The sequence below is a fragment of the Sceloporus occidentalis genome, unplaced genomic scaffold (genome assembly GCF_023333645.1).
Source record: "Sceloporus occidentalis isolate IW3139 unplaced genomic scaffold, rSceOcc1.0.p SCAF_4, whole genome shotgun sequence".
Classification (NCBI taxonomy): Eukaryota; Metazoa; Chordata; class Lepidosauria; order Squamata; family Phrynosomatidae; genus Sceloporus; species Sceloporus occidentalis.
In genome coordinates this window covers 55,100,038-55,117,371 of record NW_028316984.1, presented here as the reverse complement: position 1 = coordinate 55,117,371, position 17,334 = coordinate 55,100,038, and the positions used below count along the sequence as shown (strand labels likewise).

General features: G+C 40.4%; 1 protein-coding gene across 12 annotated transcripts in view; it reads right to left on the bottom strand.

The window, feature by feature from the left end:
- The window catches only part of QTMAN (queuosine-tRNA mannosyltransferase), a 278,206-nt gene that overhangs the window by 241,989 nt on the left and 18,883 nt on the right, over window positions 1-17,334 (bottom strand). For 11 of the 12 annotated variants that reach the window (XM_089520087.1, XM_089520088.1, XM_089520080.1 and 8 more), the window contains one exon: window positions 8,320-8,365. The gene's annotated coding sequence lies outside the window, so the exon portion shown is untranslated. Of the gene's footprint in view, window positions 1-8,319; window positions 8,366-17,334 lie in introns of those variants that run through there. The other variant, XM_089520085.1, reaches the window with a different exon arrangement.

Here is a 17,334-nt window from a genome sequence, read left to right as displayed (position 1 = left end):
ATGAACATAAGCTAACATACTCATACGTTTTGTTCCCCCCAAAAACCCACAAATCTTTTTCTATAAACCAAATTGTGTGGCTCCAAAAAGTGTACTTGGCATTTACATTTGTGTTCAATTTGCAGCCTTGATTACAAATGCAGCATTTCAGTGTTTAAACTTTGGATTTATCTTGGTTTGTAATCACACACAAACACCCCAAGGTGTGTGTGTGTGTGTGTGTGTGTGTGTGTGTGTGTGTGTGTAAGGTTTAAGTAACTTTTATAAGAACATGGCTGGAAGATATAAGGGACAGACAGATGACTGAAGAGCACAGAGGCTTTGTTGGCTAAACAACCAAGCATTTTGTGTAACTTGTAAACAGTTTTTTGAAATCAATGTTCATAGATATAAAAATACTTACCAAGTATTTTTTTTAAAAAAGAGAGGGGGGGAGAGAGAGAGAGAGAGAGAGAGAGAGATTGGGTCAAATCAAATTCTACACCTGTAGCCACAATCTGCATAAAATTCAGTGCACACAAAATTGCAGAAGGAAAGTATATATGTGTATGCTTATCTATATCCACACTGAGGAATTATTCCAGTACCGTTATCTCTTTGGTAGGATGCGAAAGCTCCCTCTCTCCTTCTCAAAAAAAGAGTGAGAAAAAGTGATAGAAAACTTTTTAAAATGACAGTGAAGAAAATGATTTATGAGTTGTATGTTGTGGTCCTTCGATGAGAAGCTAGAAACTTCCCAATGGAATTTCAGCAGAATCAGGGAAAGAGCTGGATGTGTTCAGTAGGCAATCTCTGAGGGTTTAAGCATGTTTGTTTGATTGGTATTTTAGCTTATTGAAGAGAGTGAAAGACTCCTCTGCCTTTTTTTAAAAAAAAAAAAGACACTCGTTCGATTCCATGCAACCAGTGCCTGCTGCTCTCTTTTCACCTACTTTTATGTCATCTGGGCCTGACACACACAAACATACATACAAAAAACATGCACGTACACATCATTCTCCCACCTCCAGAAAAACCAGGCTTCACATTTCTTTCTGCCAGCCTCTGTCAATTTATTGGTTAGTGGGGATGTATTCGCCAAACTATGTGTCCACTACCAAGAGGCTTGCAATATTAAAAATACATTCACAGCTACTAATAAACAGGACTAATATATAATAAACATAATTCACTGACCTTGATACATACAGTGGGCCTTTAGTAAGTATCTGCTGGGGTTTGGTTCCAGTACCCTCTGTGGATAACAAAATCTGTGGATGCTGAAGTCCCATTAAATACAGTGGATAGTAAAATGATGACAATGGCATCAAAGTTTGCTTTTTGGAATTTATTTATTGAATACTTTCAAGTGGTGGATACTTGAATCTGTGATAAAGAATCCATGGATACAAAAAGCTAGCTGTAGCACTCCACAGAATTTGGAAAAGTTTGTTTCTCCATCAGCTATCATGGTCACACTCACTGGAGGATATTGGAAACTGCACTCCAAAAAAGGTAACTTTCTCAAACTATGCTTTTCAGCAGTGTCATGCTTCCAGTCTCAGATCAGGGACGTAGCCAAGGGGGGGGGGGGGTTCTTGGGGTCCGGACCCCCCCTTCCATTAGAAAAATGAATGGTGTGTGCTGCTGCGCCGCTGCACCCAAGCCCCATTATAATGGTGGCACTTAGTCTGGACCCCCCCCCCCTCCTAAAATCCTAGCTACGTCCCTGCTCAGATGCCCCTCTCCCTTTCCTGGAAGCTTAAAATATGGAGATGCAATGGCTATTCATCAGGATGGACAACATTTGCCCTTCCTTTCTTGGACCATAATGATCATCATCCTCACCAGTGGCTATACTAACAAGGAATGATGGGAATAAAAGTCCAACAATGGTAAGGGCAAAACATACCCATCCCAGCTATACAAAGATCAGCGTGACATACTGAATAATTTGTTGGGTTAGGATAAGGATCGCATTCTATGCCCACCCGCTCTCTTTATTATGATGTTTGCACAGCCAGTGCTGATTAAGCTGTATGATACGAGAGACCAGCAGTTTATTTTCCCCAATGTGCCAGGGATCAGCACCATAGTAGTGTCTATTCAACAGACTTATTGGATACAATTGTTTCTTTCTCTCCTGGAAACTCTCCAGGGACTGTCAGCCAATGACTCGGGGACTGGAACCAGTTCAAGGACCACCACTTTGAGTAGCACTGTTACTCAAAGTGGGTGACCCGTCCATCACTCCATACTCACCATAAGTTGGAAACAAACTGAAGGCACATAACAACAACAAATCTCACAACCAAGTGTTGATTTATTTATCATACTTGTATTCCATCCTTGTGACAAGTTGATAAAAGTAGTTTCTTAGCCTGACCTGCATTAGCCCTATTAAGCATGGCAATGCAGGCAATGCACAAAACCTCTGCATGAAAGCTAGCTTGACCACCATCAAGTTTTGCCACCAAGTGGGAACTTGAGCCCAGCTTTCCAGCCACACTTCCACATTGATCCTCTTGTGCTAAAGGGGTCAGAGATACAGCACACTAATAAAAAAGCAAATGAAATTATAAAATAAACTTGTTATAAGAAATTAACTGCTATACTGGAAACAAGATGAGGAGAAAAGAAGGGCTTGGGTATGTAATGATTTCCTGTTAATAAATGAATTGCTGGATTTTGAGAGCCGAGAAATAGCTGAGGTGTTCAGTGATTTTATTTGCCTAATAAATTAATTGGAGAGAAAAAGCTAGGGTGTGTAGTGCTTTTATTTTGGTAATAAATTAATTACTGGAAATTAAGAAGAGAAGCAGCAGCTGGGTTGTACCATGGTTTTTTATATTGGTAATAAGTCAATTCCTGGAGACTATGTGGTTAAAAGGGGGCTTGTTGTTAATGGTCAACATTTACAACTACTCTTTGAACTATTCTGAATAGAATGGGACTTTTTACAGCATGCTGATTTTGCAAATGTTTTTCTAATGTGGAACTCAATGTTCAAATGAAAATGAGCAGGTGGCTTCATATTTTGAAAGAAGAAAAGAAAAGGAGGAGGGGAAGAAACATCACTGCAGATTAAGACGGAAGTGAGAAAAATGCCATAGCAGTTTGAAACTGTACCTACAAGTAGATATCACATTGCTATACAGCAAATCAGTGTAACCACTGATGATTACAAGACTTGTGTTATGACTCTGTAAAATGCACCTTCAGTGCAAGCAGAGAGATTATATTGGGGAGAGTCCAGGTTACTGATTTTGAATTGATTTGAGATAGAAACACAGTAGTACACCTAGCATTTTCTAAACAAGCTCCACAAACCATAAACCTGTTTGCTCCATGATTTAATTTACTACAAAAAAGAAAGAAAGAAAGAAAGAAAGAAAGAAAGAAAGACATCCCTTTACCGATGCAGGGGCAACAGTATCTGCGAAGATAGGGATTGGAAGCTATAAATAGAGCTTGGAGGGGGAAATGCCTTTTTGGATTAGAACTCCTAGCATTCCCTAGCCAATATGGGCCATGGCTTTTGCTGCCTAAGGGAGCCAGGGAGTTATAATCAGAAAAAAATAACTTTTCTAAGGTCTAATAGTAAACAAACATATTTGACTCCATGGTTATGCCACAAAGGGCACAAATGAAATCCAATTAAGTACATAAAATTCTTTCACTTCCTCCATCTTACAGGAACACAAGAAGTAAGTTTATACCCAAACAGATCATTGGTTCATGTAGTGCAGAACTGCATACAATGACTGATGGTAACTATCCATGGTTTCAAATGAGATATTGGCTTAAGTGAACTGCTCATGTGATCCAGTTTTGCAACTACACTTTAAACAATATTTACACTACTGCACTACTGGGAAAAAGAAACAATTCTTCAAGAAGACAGTGAAGTTTATCTACTTTACACTGCAGTCTTTCACATAGCTGTGTGTATATTCACATGCTGTATGCAGATACCACTGAACTCAATTAGGTTTACACTGAAGCAGATATGCATAAATCTGCACAGATATGCTACAGCCCTCTACCCATAGTTGGGAATAAGCAACACTGCACAGATTGAGACTGACCTATAAAAGACATTAGGGGATTTTGCTTTTATTTACAGAAACTATCATTCATGACACTAAGGCCTTCCTTGATAACTACCATAAAGCTATAACCAAACCCAATGCCATGGTATATACAAGTGACCCAATACCTACACTACCTTCTTTGCTTTAGAACACATTTGGAATACTACTCCTGACATAAAAAGGACCAGTTTAGTCAGTAATTATATACCTTAGGGATTGTTTTCTCACTCACTTAGGCCCAGTACAGACAGGCAAAAGTGCCGTCCTGCCAGTGGGGTGAGGGCTGAGCATCCCCACGCTCACAGCCCTCCCCGTGCTGCCCAGGCACCATCTTGGTGCACGCCCACTCAGATGGCACATGCCATGATGATGTCCCTTTGGCTGCAGCTATGGTGCTACTTTGCAGGCACAAAAAGGAGCTGGAAAAACTGGATCGGTGCTGTGGCGTGTGTTTGCCATGGCACCGATCCAGGACAGAAAGGCATCTCGCTGCCCCTTCCTGCCCATTTGTACAGGGCCTTACTTTCTATCATTTTTATACTCAAACAAGAGAGCCCTGATAACTTTACTTCCTGTGTGACAAATTCATACAAGAAAAAAAGAAATGAAATCCCACAAGATTTTTTAGAGATCTAAAAATACTTTCCTCAAAGATCTTCCCAAGCCAGAATTCAGTTACTTTTCAAAGACACTGATAGATTATAACTTTTTATAAACTGAAATTATAATCGGTATAGGATCAGTTTCAAAAACAAAAGATTTTGTTAGCATATTTCAGGGTTTTCAGGGTTTCAATAATGTTAGTTACCTTAAAACTTTGAGACATATCAGGGAAAAATCATGCAAACAACAATATTACTGTATATACTCATGTATAAGTCTAGAAATTTTAGTCAAAAATTGACCCAAAAACCCCAAGTCGACTTATCCATGGGTGAATGTAACAACTGTACTTTGACTCTTATATAAAAAAGGAACTATCCTCCGTTGAAAGGCAAGAGTGTAATTCTTTCTGGAAGCACTGATCCCTTTCTACTTGCTCATCCAGCACAAACAGTTATGCCTTCTGGAATTTTCTAAGTGCACTGGCATTATTTCCCTTTGCTTCATCTTTTAGATACTTTGTTACATGCCCCTAAATTTTACCTCGACTTATCCATGGGCCATAGCAAAATCCAAAGTCCATAATTTTGGCCCTAAGGGTCACATGAGGTCAACTTATAGGCAAGCATATACAGTATCACAGGTTGCACTCTTACTCAAATTAGAGGAATCTGAGTTCCACCAATATTAAGGGAACTTGAACTTAGAGAAATGGGTACAACTCTGTAGCTTCTAACATCCAGCAGCTTATCCCCAGTTTAAAGTAAGAACTAAAATTATACCAACCCTACCCATAGTCCCATTATGGTATGTGCAGATTCCATACTTAATCTCTCTGTTGAAAAACATCTTAGGAACATAGCCTAAGGTGTGTATTTACACACACACACACAGGTATAGCAGGGGGTTGGACTGGATGGCCCTTGCAGTCTCTTCCAACTCTATGATTCTATGAGACCAGGGCCAAAATATCTGGGCTTCCAATTTTTTGATCTACAGCTCCGAACACCTCAAACTAGCATGATCAACAGTTAAAAGATGCAGAGGCTGTAATCCAAAACATCTGGGGGGCTGAAAGTTGCCCATCTCTGTTCTAGATGGACATTCAAGTTTATAATTCTATTAAATGCTGACTTGCCATTCAGCAGTTAATTCAATGGTTCTGCTCTAGCGGGAACTATTATTGGCACACATAGCATACTTTTGATGAAGCTAGGTTGTCCTGTTTGTTAAAGGAACCATTATTACAAAGAGTGAAGCAACATATATTTGAGTATCACAGGTTTTCTCAACAAGATAGAACTACATATTATTTTTGCAGAGTTTCTATTATTCATTTCCTCACTGAATGACTAAGCTTCTGGAGACAGTAACCTAGGAGACTGCAATGTGGTTTCTGACAGTCCTTCCCCTGTCCCCCACTCAGCAGTCTCACCTCTCTATTGACAAAATGCTTTTGAAAGTTAAGGGATATCTGAAAAACAGTTTTCTGGGCAGTACAAGATGTTGCTGGTAGAATGAAAAGAAAAGCAGTGGAGGCTCTTTGGACTGCAGCCCCTGTATTTTAGTAAGGTTTCTAAAAACAGCTGATGAAGTCAAGGGTGAGCTTTCCAAATAACTTTTCACAAGCAACTATGAACTGTTCAGTGATTGTACATAAAGACAATTTTGGAGTGGTTTTGCACCAGAAAGAACAAATATATTGTTACACAGCAACTACGTAACAACATTAATGCTATAATTTTAAAAAATGGCTCCTCCTATAGTCACATCTTTAACTCTTTACGAAACACTGAGAGGTCAACTTCTGCATCAAGTCATGTGAAAACTTATTTATTATTCAAATTGTAGCAAAAGACACTGTCTACTGAACAGTAGGCAAATACATTTTTATTCAAGCGTACCCATATCCCTCCATATCCACGGATTTTTTTATCCACAGGTTCAGGTATCCACAGCTTGAAAATATTTTTAAAATACAGTATATAAATTCCAAAAAAGCAAACCTTGGATTTTGCTATTTTTTTTTTAAGGAAAACCATTGTACTGCATCATTGTATTTAATGGGGTTTGAGCATCCCTGGATTTTGGTGTCCATAGTAGCCTCTTGTAGAGATTGTGCAGCAAGACAATCAAATGTTGTGGCACACCTGTTTTTTAAAGAGTGATCCATAATTTTTCATGATCAACCTTTCTATATTCTATAAAGCACAGACTGATTTTCTTCTGAAATTATTTTGTGCAATCCACTATTCACCATTTGTTTGCAATAGGATCCCTAGTGCATCTTCCTTTTGTGAATCCAGCTTGGAAATCTGTAATTTTCCACTCTATATATGGTATTAAAAAGTGGGACAACCCTTTTAATATACTGTCACACACTGGAAAGGGGCCACAGCCTTGTTTGAAAACCATGCTTTGAATGCAAAAATTTCAGGCATCTTATTATATGGATCGGGCAACAAGTGGTGGGGAAGACCTTCACACTGACTGCTGCTGCCAGTCATGATTGCATTGGGAGAGAGAAGACTGTGCAGACCTCCGGACATGCTAGGACAGCAGACTTCCCATTTGGGTCAGATGCATGGATCCTAAGAGACCGGAAGCCACGCTAATGCCACAATCCAGTACTAAGGACTGGAGCACAGCTTTGGTGCAGCTTCCAGATTCTTAGGATGCACGCATCATTTAAACAGCACACTTCTAAAGTGGCCCAAAGCAGCTTTATTTTGGCCTGTCTGTGTGGGGTATGAATGAAATTGTAGCATTTTGTAGACCTGATATACTTACTCAGATGCATGGGGTGAAATTGTGTCCATTCATTGGAGGAAATAGATCAAGACTACAAAAGCTCATGCTACAATTTCTTTCACACAGTTAGTTTCAAAGATGCTACAAGATCCCTTTGCATACCAATATTCCAGACTAACACAGTTAGGCCTCTGAATTCTACTCTTTATATTGGTTACATTCAAATGCATTCCAACATACAAAAGGCCACTAAAGTTACTTAGCAAAGGCCACTAAAGTTACTTAGCAGGAGCACAGGCTGTAATTGCTCTTTTAACTGCAGAGAAGACACAGAGGTTGAGCAAGTTCCTTGAACCTATTTATATGTTTATGAATTTGAATCAAAGCCGAGTACAGTGGATCCTTGTTATACGCTGGGGTTTGGTTCCAAGATCCCCCGTGTATAACAAAATCCGTGTATGCTCAAGTCCCATTAAGTATAATGACATAGCAAAATGGTGTCCCTAATAAAAAGTGGAACATCAAGGTAAATTTATACTTTTTTGGAACATTTTCAAACCGTGTATGCTGAAATCCGTGTATAAAAAATCCGTGTATAAGAAGGACCGACTGTACCACCTGAAAAAATACAAGGCATATCTATCTGTCAAATCTAATCTATGTACATTTGAGAGATAGTAGAACTATTCTAAGTGACAAATGCTTAATTTTTGTTATCTGTGACTTGTTATTCTCTCGGACTGTCATTCTGAAATTTTGTGACTGCAACAGAAAAATATGTAATTTTGATATGAAGAAAATAGTTACATGTATTTTGCTTAATTCTGAAACACAATGTTTTTGTGTCAGGAAACAATACAGACAGTAGCAAAAACTGAAGAAAATAACTTACTTTATGGAGACTTCCACACAACACCTTTTTTCTTATATTCTGTGTCCTAAAAGAAAAGGAAATGGAGAAACAGAAGAATATTTTCATTAACAGCACAGAAATACAAAGTCATGTAGAAACTGGTTGCTGAATAATTACACAAAAGGAGAAATCTTCTATTGCAGCTAGATCTGCAAGAAATACAACACACAATTCTCAGCAGGTTTAAAACTAGAATATGGTGGATGATATTTACACACCCTGTTTTAAAAGCAGTAAATGCATAGCTACATAGGAGTCCATTCTAAATTTATCGAAATCCCATGAGGAATACTTTGTCTACGGTGTATTACAGAAATTCAACACAGCAGCTGCTATCCCACGTTTATTTATATATGCTTGAGACCTCAGTGAAATTAATGGAACCTAGGCACCCTTCAAGGGATGCAGAGTTGTCTCTTGCACAGGTCTATAAACAGAGCTTTTAAAAAATACTTTTAAAGGTATTATTAGAATCCTACCAATAATTCTTCCTCCATAAAGTGTTTATAGGTTTTTATTTTTATGACGAACCTAGCAAGTATCAAATACCAGAAGGGCAAGCTTTACCATCAGAACTGCAAGTTTTACCATGAGTTTCTCAAAAGAAGATATACGTATATTCCATTTGTGAGAATAAGCACACTCTACAAACAACAATGTTTTTATACAGAGCCCCTACCTTATACAAACCTATCAATTATATTCCTAAAGAAAACCTGTATGTTGGTAGATTTTTATACTGTAATTTTGAATCTACAATTAACTTTCCTCAGACTTCCTTGAGTTTCATCAGGTCCTTTAAGCTTATTGATGAAAACCAAAATTAAGGCTTCTACATCATAACCTTTCTGTATGACTGTTTTCCAAAACAACACAGGAGACATCCAATATTGCTTTGTGCATGGAAGGAGCTTCCATTTGCAGTGTGAGAGTTGTTGTCATGAGAGCGTTTCTCTGTGATCTTTCCTTAAATTCATGTAGTAAGAGAAAGAAAGAAAAATTATGTCATCCATCCATTCCCAACTCTCAGTTCTGAAGAAATATGAAATCAATTTCAAAATACAAATTTTAAGTTGAACTTCTTTATATCAGCTGAAACATGTTAGCAATAGCAATAGCAAGTAAATTTGTTATACTGCTCTTCAATAAACTAGCACTCCGTAATGCTGTGGCTAGAATGAATAAGCTAATTGCCACCAACAAACTGGGTACTCATTTTAGCAACCTACAGAAGGATGCAAATCTGAGGGGGCCCTGGAGCCCTTCCTAGGACGGATCTCACAACCTTGTGGCTGTGAGTGGCTGCAGCATTTAACCACTGCACCACCAGGGCTCCCTTAGGGGCTCCAAGTAACATAGAGTCAAATTGAAATGTGCAATAGCTACTTTCTGAAACCAGAGACCTCTTTCACCTGATCAGCTGAGTCAGGCCCTAAAGGTTCACCTTCTGCCTCAGTTGAAGTTTCCAGACTATCTTTTATAGCAACCCTATATAGTCTACACTGGTCTACTCTGGATGGCACCAGTAGACAAATAACTGAAGAGAAGCCATCTTCCTCTTAATACTATTTCAGACGGCATACTAGTTTAAGCTTGTAAAAGGCACTCCAACTTACTGTGCTTCCTAAGATAGCACTGAATGCAGAAGAATCCCCAAGCTGCCAACGTGGTCTTTCATGGTGAGTAGAACCCTCCATCTAGATTGATCCATTTCCCTGCCCACACTGACCTTAATTATCTGAACAGACCTAAGTTCCCCTGCCCTAATCTATTCAAAACAACATAAAGACACCAACTAAAGAGTTCCACAGCCTTTCTGAAACTAGCAGATGGAAAAAAAGAGGCAGAGCTGCTACTCATCCACATATCAATGACAATCCAACCCAAGCCATTTTCCAGTGACTAGTAAGCATTCTCCAGTTTATTAACAAAAACTGGCACCAAAGTCATACAGTAACATTCTGTACAACTCTTATTAGGTGAGGTACAAGAGAGCTTCTTTGTTCACTTTAATGAGTATCTTACTTCATGCAAATGAGTAGGTTTCACTAAAGCTCCTTGCAGTAAAGCACTCAGATATTCCACAATTCCGGCATGTGTGGCTAGAATCATGTTTAGTCCCAATCAGACTAGATTTATTCAATTAACTGTTAAGTGGTTAGTCAGCACAGAACACATAGGTACTGTAAGTCCAGTGGTTTCAATAACTCTGTTCTTTGATTAAGGCCCTAGAATTTCAGAATTCAGTAAAATTACTCTTTCGATTTACAACTTGCAGAATCTTCCAGGCACAATGACTACTGGCCACAGTGGCTCAGAGCTGTAGTCCAAAGAATAACTATTCTGATCTCTCTAGAGAACCCATGTATGCACAAAACTGACAGTTAAATTTAGAAACAAACAAACAAAACCACTAACACCATGACCTTTCACTAGAATACATTCAAAATTTGCTCAGTAATAACAGGATATTCCTAATTCATAATAAGTTTCACTAATGAACACATGTAAAAGTCATTTAAAGCTATTAACTGTTTACAAAAAAAAATCTTCCTGCAGATATTGCTCAGATTAAATTCTAAATTTCAAATGTCAAGAAACCTCCCAAACACCTAGAGAAAAAAGTACCTACATGTGCTATACAGCTTTTTCATTTTGAAATGGGGAAAACCAAGATTGCACCTCTTGGGAGGTGAAAAAGGAAGAAAAGATTCTCCAGCACCTCAACCAAAACTGACATGTGGCATGACATTTGATTCATGCGCTTTCAATATGTGCATGATAAGTGGACAGTAACTGCTTTCTTTCTAGAGATGATGCAAATTGCAGGCACAGAGATGGAAATGCTAACCAGTGTTCTAGTTTCAATCTTGAAAGTACTTCAGAAGTTGCAACCAACCACATGTTTCAAAATGATTCAGAAACTCCATACCTTTGGTATGTTAAACAGTATGTTTACTCTACTTGCACAAGACAGTAGTTTCCAAGTTTCCAAAATGTAATTTCCACCATATTTTAAATCAATGGTCCAAACCCAAATGTTAAGTCCAATCAGAGCAGATCTACTGGCTCAAAGGAAATCTAGTAAGTCAACAACTGTGTAAGTTCCATTGGTTCAATGGGTCTGCTTGAGTCAGAGTCAGACCATTACATTTTTAGACACTTAAGCAACTTGGTGTGCACATCAGAGAACCAATGGCTGTGTTTTGGTTTCTCCTCTTCAGGTACACCTCTTGTGAGTAAGCAAATGTTTTAACCAAACGGTATATGTAGAAAATAGATATGATTTTATTATCAATTTTGATTTTGACACACACATACCCATAGTAAACCAAGGGGCCTGGATCCTACTGATAGTCCCAACTAAAGTAGATTTCAATCCAAAACATACTGCAAAAATAATCCACTTTGAGACCACTTTAACTCCCCAGCTCAGTGCAAGGGAATTCTGGGAATTATAGTTTATTGTGGCACCAGAGCTCTCTAACAGAGAAAGTTTAAATGTCTCACAAAACTACTGTTCCCAGAATTCCCTAGCACTGAGCCATGTGGTCTCAGACTGGATTATTCCAGCAGTGTGTTTTGGACTTCATTGGTCAATTGCTGGATGCATTGGGACTATCAACAGAATTGGACAAATCTCTGGATCCTAAATTGTTCACATACAGTTAGGGTTGCCATAAGTCTGGACCTCCAAACCGGGACAAATGTAGGACAAATGTAGGACAAAATGTTCAAATGTAGGGCACATTTTTTTAGAAATGGAGGACACATGGAAAAAATTGATGGTTTTTAAAAAAATGTTAATATAAATACATGTTTCTTAGGCATGATCAAAATGGAGGACATTTGGGCATTATTCCTAGACAGATGACAGAAATGTACTTTCCTTTTTGGCCAACCCCCCCTCCCCCCATTCCAAACAGTACATTTGGGCATTGAACATGGCTTTACTTAACATGGCAATCTCTTGCATATTTCAGAGGCTTATTCCATAACCAAACTCTTTGGGTTTCACACTGAATATGTCAAGGTGGTTTAACAAGAAGTGGGTTTGCCCTCGGATTCAACTGTACTTCTCAGAAGTGTGTACTTGGTCAAGGGACTTTGGTTTTTCTTCACTGTGCATGAGTTTGTAAAAATCAGAGCAACTTACATTGGTCGTGCCTCAGAAGCTGGCTCATATCATCATCATCATCACTATCCTCTTCCTCCTCCTCCTCTTCTTCCTCCTTGTCCTTCCTCCCTCCTTCCTTCCTCCTCCTCCTTCCTCCTTCCTTCCTCCCTCCTTCCTTCCTCCTTCCTTCCTCCCTCCTTCCTCCCTCCTCCTCCTCCCTTCCTTCTCCCTCCTTCCTCCCCTTTCCTCCTTCCTCCTTCTTTCCTCCCTTCTTCCTTCCTCCCTCCTCCTCCTCCCTTCCTTCTTCCCTCCTTCCTCCATTCCTCCCCCTTCCTCCTTCCTCCTTCTTTCCTCCCTCCTTCCTTCCTCCTCCCTCCTCCTCCTCCTCCCTTCCTCCCTTCTTCCTCCCTCAACCTCCTCTGCCTCCCAGCCCAGGCCCAAGCGGAGGAGGAGGTGGGTGGCTGCCTTGGCGCACTCCCCCCCGCCCACGCGCCAAGGCAGGAGGCAGGCAGCCACCCACCTCCGCCTCAGCCTCCTCCTCTGCCTCCGCCTCCCGGGCCCAAGGAAGTGCCCAGCGCAGAGGCGCGCCAGGCGGAGGAGGCGGTGGGTGGCTGCCTGCCAGTGCCTGCTGCCTTGGTGCGCGCGCACATACACAGGGAGCACCAAGCCAGGCAGGCACCTCTGCCTCATCCTCCGCTTGGTGCGGCCTGGAACGGAGGAGGAGGAGGAGGAGGTGCGCCTCCTGCGCGCGCCCGTGCCCCCTCCCCGGCCCCCTCCCTCGCCTCTCCCCACGCACTGCCTCCTCATTCGCTTCCTCCACATGGCCGCACGGCCTGGAACGGATGAGGAGGAGGAGGAGGTGGGTGGCGTGGCCACGCGGGGAGGCAGAGGAAGGTGGGTTGGCGCCGCGCGGGCCCCGAACCGGGGGCTGGGGGCCAAACCGGACCAGGACTGGGAGGGGGCCCCCAAAAGCGGGTTTGTCACGGGGGCCACCGGGTTATGGCATCCCTACATACAGTCATCCCCCCCCTCCCATGTACATTATCCTGTCCCATATAGCAAACCATTCCCAAGGATTTCTTAAATCACCAGAAGTACATGTAGATTGTGGGAAACACAGCCAGATGTTGAAAGGAAGAGAAAAGAAAGTTGTTTTATAATGCAGTCTCTGATAGGAACGTGGAAAAAGGTTGGATAGAAAGGCTGGGTAGAAATTATGTACAAAGTACATGATGGAACAAAATCAATAGGTGATGAAAAAAGATTCAATCACAACTATTGTCTCAGTACTCCAAATTTATTTTTATTTATTTATTTTCTACCAGCTTCATTTGCTTGCTGCTTTGTCTGCACAGCATCCAAAGTTGTAAATAAATGATGTTTTTAATGAAGTGCAAGTAGTAAAAACAAGATAATACACCAAAGAAAAATCAAATTGAAATCAACTGACAACATCAAAAATGTTAAAAAGTTAAAACATCACAATGGAATACATCTATTAGTTACCAAGAGACTTGCTTTACCGTAAGAAAAACATTCTAGGAAATACCAGATTTTTCTCACAGTTATACAAGACCAGGATTGAAGGAACCAGGCAAAAATCCCAGTGGAAAAAATTCCAGGGTCTGGATTCCAAAACTGGGTGTAGTTATTGCTGGTAAATGATGCAGCAGATGGTACACCTCTCTGCTGTGTACCATCTGGTGCCTTTTACTGATAAAGTCCCGCATCCCCTTACAGCCAATGTTAGAATTGAATTCCCACATGGAGTCTACCCAGACTCATCATTTGGCTGGTAATCAAATTTCCCATCACTGGATATATGAAGAGCCCTTGGGCTGGGATTCACCCCGCAAGGCAACACCAAAGGAAAATAGGTTCCCAAGGGTTATACAGTGCAGAAGCAAACAAAGAAAACCAAACTACACAAGCATGATCTATTATTGGATATACTCATTTATAAATCTAAATTTTTTTGTCAAAAATATGACCCAAAAAACCAGAGTCGACTTATCCACAGGTCAATGTAAGTACTTTATCTCTTATTTAAAAAAAACCATAACCATCCTCTAGTGAAAAGAAAGAGTGTAATTTGTCCTGAAAGCACTAACCACACTCTATTCTTTCATCCAGCCATCCAGTGTGCACAAACAATGCAAGTTCTTCAGCATTGTTTTCCTTTGCTTCATCTGTTAGATCCTCTGCTACATGCCCCTGGTGGCGCAGTGGTTAAATGCCTGTACTGCCGCCACTCACTCACAAACGACAAGGTTGTGAGTTCAATACCAGCAAAAGAGCTCAAGCTCGACTCAGGCTTGCATCCTCCCAAGGTGGCTAAAATGAGTACCCAGCTTGTTGGGAGCAATTAGCTTACACTTTGTAAACCACTTAGGGAGTGCTTAAGTGCACTGATAAGCAGTATAGAAATGTACTTGCTATTGCTATGTTTTCTCCTCAACTTATCCAAGGGACATATCAAAATCCATAATTCTGTCCCTCAAACCTGCCCTTGATTTATACATGAGAGTGACATATAGTCAAGTATATATGGTATCTCACTCAACAGCAAAGGGAACTCTGTAGACAAACCTGCAAGAGACAAAATATTACTCCCCCATCAGCTCCCAGCCTTCATATCTTTCTCCAACCTCAAACTACAAAGCAAGTGCAAAAAGTATCAACAATTTCACTTGTACAACTTAATTCTTTCACACCAATAGACAGTTGTTAACATCTGACCAGGATGCTAACAAGCACTCTAAAGCCCATCTGCCTGGTGACAGAGGCCCAGCACACTACAGGCCCACTGCTAAGCTCAGAAGGAACACAAAACAGAGTCTCAGCTGAAGAACTAAGTGATCTTGCAGATCCTAAAAACAGGTCTGGGGAGCCTGTGGCCCTTTAGATGTTGACGAACTACCATCATTCCCAACTGGTCTGGTCAGAAGTGAAGGATGATGGAAAGGGTAGTCTATTGCCAACTGAAGTGAAAGGAACTGTTACTGAACTGAAGAGTTTCCCATATTGTGGCAGACCAGCATCAATACAACTAATTAACAATACAGCAATTAATATATCAGCTTACCAAGTAATATTACAGTTGTTATCATTTTGTGATCGTGCACCTAACATTCTCATATAGCATTACGAATGAGCATTTTGTCAAATCACGTTTTTGAAATAAACTACATTATAATTCTAAACAGATTCACTGAAGAACAATTCTTAGGGGCTTTTAAGTAAATATGCATAGGATCAGAACTCAAACTTTATAAATTAGGAGAGAGAAGACTGGCTGACAGAATCATCTACATTTATTTGACTTCTACACAGTAGATACATATTAAGTAACTGTGTTAGCATGTGTGAATTATCCAACAAGGGGATTCTGGGAAGTTTTGTGAGACATTTAGCACTTCTCTGTCATAGAGCTCTGGTGCCACAACAAACTACAATTCCCAGGATTCCCTAGCACTGAACCAGACCAGTTAAAGCACTCACAAACTGGATTCTTTCTGCAGTGTGTTTTGGACCAGTGTTATTGTCACTGAGTGTGACTAATTTGGGGTCTTTTTATGAATTTTGAAAAGCTCAGATATAAATGCTTTGGTAGGACTCAGACTTTAGGATTCATGTCAGAGACATCTCCCCCCCCCCCAAAAAAAAAAAAGTATGGAAGGTAGGAAGGATGAACAACATGTTTATATATTTCCAGATGAATGAAAAACATGCATGTATCTTCCAAGTGAAATTATTACTTTCTAATATTCCTCAGTATATAGTGTAAAAATATTAAGTCTAAAAATATTCTGTAGCTATCATCCAACAATCAGGAATCAACTTTTTCATTACTAAACAACATAGCTGTAAAATTATCAGCTTTTTTAAATTGATCAACTGCTGAATGATAGCTGTCTCTTCATTTCCAAAACTGAGAAGCTTATCCACTGTTCAAGAAAGTGACATTGCCAGTAAAGCCTGTGACTTTCACATATGTGCAGTTCTGGACATGTGCCTCTGCCTCAGAGCCAGAAGCAGAAATGGTAACTAAGCATGCAAAAGCAGATCGGGTTTTATTGCCAGTTCATTCTTGCAAAATCTGCTGGAATGTATTGCAGTCCACCATTCAACCATGCTGGTGGTTACTTCACAGCAACCCCAGAGTGAAAAATGCTAGGAGAAAGTAGTAACAAGAGCAGTACCATATATTCAAGATTACTCTCTCTGAATTCTTTATGTCTACTCATTGTCAATAGAACTAAAACACAGCCATGGAGAATGTTACTGGAAAAAATGGCATCCCTACTCCCTTCAGATGAAGTGGGAAATATGCAGGTTTTCTAAGAAATTATATTCTTGATCATATTCATATATATCAAAGCCAGTTCTGATGCTCTATCTCTTGATCACACAAGAGACAAGAAACAGCTTTCAGTTTGACTCCAATGTTGTTCACTAGTAAAACCTATTTATTTCCTGCTATTGGCAACAGTTATAAGAGATGGAACACAGGTGGCCCTCTGCATTCATCTATTCCTTATGCACTGATTCAACCAACTATGGCGGGATACAGACCACCCAAAAGGGCGGTCTGCCACCGCCCTAGTTTGCTGCGAGAGGGAGCCGCAGCAGACAAACCGCGCGGCTCCCTCGCGCAGCAAAAAGAATCTGCAAAAAGCGGGTTCTTTTTGTGGTGCCGTTGTGATGCCTTAAGGCGCCAATGGTGCATTTGCAGCATCATAAAGGTGCCGAGACGTGTGGACACTAGGCATCCGTCACATCAAAATGGTGGCGCCCATACGCACAGGGTGCCGCCATTTTGACGTCCTCATCACGTGCGAGGGGCAAGGGGCGTCTGAAAGCACCGCCCCTCACAC